Below are 6,000 nucleotides of genomic sequence, written 5' to 3' on the forward strand. Positions count from 1 at the left end.
CGCAAGTGTGGTACCAACATGCAATTAACTAAGAGTCGTGCTCTGGTGCGTGGTGTCGCAGACAATTAACAGCGGCAGCATGCTTATCCAGCCATTTGACAAAGCTGATATCGGTGGCAGTAGGTACTAGGCCTGTGGCCTATACCGACAAGAGTGACAGGCGGTCACTGTACAAGTCACGTGTGAAGGGATAAAGAGGAGAAAAGACACAAGAGGGAGAGAGAGCGCTTGTTTATGTCTCTTCCATGCGAATATGTGAGAGAGGAGAGAGAGGGCATGAGTGAAAAGAAAAATGCGGAGAGAGAGAGAGCAGTTTGAACAGAGTGAGAGCTGAGGAAAGAGAGCAGTTTTAACAGAGAAAGTTGTTTGTGTTCGTGCTGGTACTGTACACTTCACGCATCTGGAAAGGTGAAAGCAGGTCAGAAGAAACAGGGTTAGACTAGGCCCAGATTCCTTGAAATATATTGTCAATTCCCCCGCTCTTAATGAAGCAGCAGACCTGATTGGATCGCTACAGTGTGCGGCACAGATCTCGATGCACCGTATTCTGAACGGACGGTACAGATAACAGGGTGTCTAAGCACCCGGGTGCTATAAAACCACTCTCTTTTAGCGAGTAGAAACTACCAACTACCTAAGCATGCACCAGTAATAATAGCATGCATGGAACACACAGATCAGATGCTACACTTCTTTCATAGCAGTTGTGTTCATCTCACTAACTAATGGGATGTAAGGTATTATCATAGTGATGCTTCAGAGGGTGTAGCATTGCAAGATTGTTCTGTAATATGAGAAACTTCTATGAACAATATATTATTGGTCATCATAAGAACTAAAGTGGTGATTTGAGAGCTATCAAGAGGAAAAAGTATTTATATTAATTCGCTCGCAATTTTACTGAAAGGCGTATAAAAGTGCTCCAACAGATTTTGGCGTCGAACTAATTGTGTTACTGGTTAATTTTTTGATTAAGCTGCAAAATGAAAATTACAGTTTTGAAGAAAAATACCAAACATATATAATCTAGATTATATATAAACCTGTAGAAACATCTGGCAAACAACATAGCATGGCAAAAGAAAAATTGAGTCAAGTGTGAGTGTATTACAATGAAGCATACAAAATCGGTTAATGTATAGTTACCTCATCGCAAATAAAGTTACAATTGCCAATCTGCTAGTTGCAAGTCAATTAGGAAGATACAAAGATAATCCACTGTGAAAGTCCAAGGAACTATTTAAAGAACCGAAACTGAATTATGGCATGCACCCAGAATAAGGAATCGCTATATTTTTCATTGCATAAAAATACATGCATGAGCAGATGAGCAGAAAGGAAAGAAAACCTGACATGTTTAAATGAAGCATAAAATCAGTTCCCAGGTTAATAATACAGTTTGTCTAATTCACATCTAGATGTTTTTTAAGGATGTCACATCTAACCTCCCACAAATATATAATGTAGCAACAAAAAATAAAAAAACTAAGACAAAAAAATAGACCACAAACAGAGTGGACATCAGCTTAGATGTGACATAACATCTAGATGTGTCCTAGACAGACCCTAATATTGCATTAGCATTCCCGTAAGGTGCAGAACAAAGTATCCAAGAAGAAGAAAAGATCAACTTACAGTCTTGATCTAGCAAAACACCAAAATTGGCTCATTCAATCTGGGTACGTATAAAACACATAGGTAGATGTTAGGTAGATATTAGATGGCATCGAGTAATATTATTGCATCAGAGTGTACTCTTACCTGTGTAGATCCGTGCATCTGCCTGTGAGGGAAAGAAGCTCCTGTACGGAGTGAGGCAAGCAGAGTTGGCCTCTATGGAATCGCCAGAGGTAGCCAGAGGGAACGACACCGTTTGATCTTGGTGGAACTATGGAAGAGGAAGAGCGCGTGGTTGTGGAAGTGGGCGGAGGGGCCTCAGGAATAAATGTACGGGGAAGGGAGAAGGCGCTGGGATAGGTGAAGAGGCATACGGCAATCAAGAGAAATTCTTCCGTGGAGAAGAGGGGCTGGTCAGGGAGAGATAATTGTCGATAGATTGGCTGCTGTTTGGAATTGAAACGCTGATGTGGCATCCTACTGACGTGGACAATGCGCATGTTGAGATAATTGGTAGTAGTGGGGATCAATTTTTTAATAATGTAAGATGTAAGATACGCCTCCACTGATATCAAGACGTCGTCTCGCGCTGCAATGGATTCGTAATACGTTACCCTTGAGATCCTGGCCTCCCTACTCCTAGGTCCAGCTCGGACTTTTTCTTGAGGAAGGAAAGTTTTGTCCATTTTAGACTACATGGACTTTTTGTTTGTGAAATATTAGGAGTTCATATCGGAATCTCTAAAAAGACTTATATCTAGCAACAGATGGAGTAGTTTATTTCCGCCAAGTGTTCACATTATTTTTTCCTTTTAGTATTATTCACTATATTGTCATAACTTTCAGACATACATTGTATATGCGTTTATGCATGATAAAGAATACCCATATATTTATTAGATAATCTCATTAATGCAATTGCGAACTATACATTCTTCTTTTTTTGAATCTATTTATCCTGTGATCAGCTCTGGATACAACCTGAAAGTAAGCAACTCCTCCCCGCGTTCTGTAAGCTAAGGAAGCTCAACGTGCGTGGTATCTTTCTTGAATTCGACCTTTCATGGATGACAGCGTTTCTTCTGGCGGCACCATGCACCGAAATATTGCATATTGAGGTGATGTCTTTCTCAGTATTTTTCTCCTTACTTATATTGCCTTTCTTTCCTTTTCAACATTTAGAGCTCAATGTAGTTCTTCACATAGGTTTGGGAACATATATGTGATGTGGATGACAAGTCCAGACAACTGTACCCCAAAAGAAGGACCCCTCAATGGGAAATTCACTTTGACGACCCTAAGAGCATCTCCAACCGTTGGCCCCGAGGACGCATAAAAATCGCCTCCTGGGGGCGAGCCGGCGATACAATCGGCGCTGGGGGCGGTTGGGCGTCCAGCCGTCGCCCCAGGCGCCGATATTGGCCCACTTTTCGGCCCACTTTTGGCGAATATGGGCCCATATGGGCGAGAATAGGCCCATATTCGGTGTGGTTCGTCATGGCTCGGCGTTCAATTATCAACATAAATATTTTTTTATCACATAATTCATCACAGAAAATCAAATACTTCAACAAAATAGTGCAACAACAAATCGTTCAATACAAATTATGTAGTTCAACAAATAAAAACTCATCACACGTCGCGCCCGGCTTCGCCCTTGAGCCTCCATAGGTGATCCACCAGATCCTGCTGCAGTTGATGATGCACCTGTGGGTCTCGGATCTCCTGACGCATACTGAGGTAGGCAGTCCAGGTTGCCGGTAGCTAGTGATCAACTTCGGCTAGAGGATCCTGCCTGTAGTATGGTTCAGTATCAAACACTGGCTCTTCTTGCTCGCTCTCGATGATCATGCAAGATGACACAACAAGTCATGGTCTCCCACATTTGATCTTTCGACCAGGTCTGAGCAGGGTACCGGACAACAGCAAATCGAGATTGGAGCACACCAAATGCCCGCTCGACATCCTTCCGGCAAGCCTCCTGCACCTTGGCAAAGTGGGACTTCTTGCCTCCTGACACATCGTTTGAGATAGTCTTCACAAATGTAGACCATCTCGGATAGATGCCTCCTTGCTATTTTTCCGGCGGGGATTGGCTATCTAGCGGTGAAGGGCGGCGGGCAGCGCCGGGATACAGCTAGTGGCGGCCGAGGGCGCGGGGGGTGGGAGGCGAGTCGGGGAAGAAAAACTTGACTTTTCACCTGACGGTGTGGGCCAGCCGCACTTTTCCCTTGCGCCGTAGCCCCCGATCGCCCCCCAGTGCGCCGGGTTCAGCCTGCGACCGCCGGGGCCAAAAACGGGCCGAACCGGCGCTTTTCGGCGTCCTGGGGGCGTGAGTAGGCATTTTTTTGGCGTCGGCGCCGAAAAAGTGGCCTGGGGGGGTTTGTTGGGGGCGCGGCTGGAGATGCTCTAAGAACAGATTTTTGAAAGAGCTATAATTTACTAGATTTAGGTCGCTATAACAACAATATACATTTATAAGATCCATGCTGGAGCAAGCTCTGAATTTTCAAACGATAATTCTGAAAGGAGATGAGCGATGCGAGTGCTGGGATGCTCTTGATACACCTCGACCTTTGAAATTTCCGAAGAAGGATGAGCAATAAATGGTGGTTCGACAAATTCGAGATGGCATATTCTCGAAACAGGCTTTTGCCCCACTTTATAAAGAAAGCAACAACCAAACAAAGTAAATGGTTTAACGAGACAAGATGGTGAGGTAGCCCTCTTACAAAGCTGATCCCAGTATAAACAGAAGACGCAGATAGCTAGGGACTATGAGACCGAAAGATAATACTGGAAGATATGAGAACCCTGCCACACAACACCCTAGAACACCTAAGTTGCACAACAAGGCCCTCAAGAGGGGGAAAGGCGCCAGGCATCGCCGCTGTCAAGTCCAATGGACAAGGGTTTTCACCCGGAACCCAAGCACGGAGCGGAGTACCATGACAACGTCTTCAAGAAGATAATGACGCCCACAAGTGTCATTGTCGTCGACGACCAAGCGCAGAGCTTTCACTCGGTAGCTCCCCATGCCACCATGAGGTCTTAAAGAGCGGCGTGGCGAGTCCAGATCCCCAACTCCAGATTGGAGCGTTGCCACTACTGAAGAAAAATGGTCCGCCTGAGCCCCCCGCCGGTACACCTCTTGCCGCCCACATGACCAAGAAGTATAGCCACAACCACTGCCATGGTGCCCGTTGAAAGGCCAAGCAAGCGGACCACCTTCCAGGGCCGCTGCTCCAGCTTCCAAGCCACGAGACCCCGCCCACCGTCCGCTTCACAGTGCACTAACCGCGGCAGGAGAAGCCCGACATCAGCCACCGAGCCAGGCTTAGTGCCACCATCGTCGGGGCGCCCACGCCTGCATTCCCTCCAATCCTGATGGACCGGGGGGACATGACTCAGTGGCTGCCGACAACCATCATTGAGAAACCAACTCAGACGACGCCAAGTCCGTGGCAAGAGGCACCGATCCAACCGTAGGCACACGGAAGCCCCAACCACCACTACCACGGACCTCCGCCAATATTATAACGTGAGGACGCCTCTCTAACCGGACTGCAAGAACCCACCTTGGCATAGCCAGAGGCTCGCCCACGGCGTCAATGTACTGCCAGCACACGCACACAGTGAAGGCGGTCATCGGCCCAACCTATGGGGGTTGCACATGGCGGCGGCAACTCCGGCCACCTAGCAGCCATTCCGGCAATCCCACCCCACTTCGGCTCCATGCATAAGGTCTAGTCACCGCCGACCACACCCAGGCCACCACCGGCCAACCACAGCCCTACCTCCACGCTCGCGGGGAGACTTCGTAGCACAATCATAGGCCATCGGCCGCTGGCAAGGAGCCCAAGCCCACTGGCGGAACCACAAGCAGCGGCGCCGGAGCCAGCCAGGCCGAGGCCAGCCCGCGCTTGCCACCCATGGCTCTCCCGGCGGAAGCTTGGATCCACCGGGTGACCACGCCGCTCCCCACATCCACTCCAAAGGAGGGACGCCCGCAGTGTTGGGGATCGTAGCAGAATTTAAAATTTTTCCTACGCATCACCAAGATCCATCTATGGAGTATACTAGCAACGAGGGGAAAGGAGTGCATCTACATACCCTTGTAGATCGCGAGCGGAAGCGTTCTAATGAACGGGGTTGATGGAGTCGTACTCGCCGTGATCCAAATCACCTATGACCGAGTGCCAAACGGACGACACCTCCGCGTTCAACACACGTACGGAGCAGCGAAGTCTCCTCCTTCTTGATCCAGCAAGGGGGAAGGAGAGGTTGATGAAGATCCAGCAGCACGACGGCGTGGTGGTGGAAGTAGCGGGGTCTCGGCAGGGCTTCGCCAAGCTTGTGCGAGAGGGAGAGGTGTTGCAGGGG

Source organism: Aegilops tauschii, chromosome 5 (assembly GCF_002575655.3).
Source record: "Aegilops tauschii subsp. strangulata cultivar AL8/78 chromosome 5, Aet v6.0, whole genome shotgun sequence".
NCBI classification, from domain to species: domain Eukaryota; kingdom Viridiplantae; phylum Streptophyta; class Magnoliopsida; order Poales; family Poaceae; genus Aegilops; species Aegilops tauschii.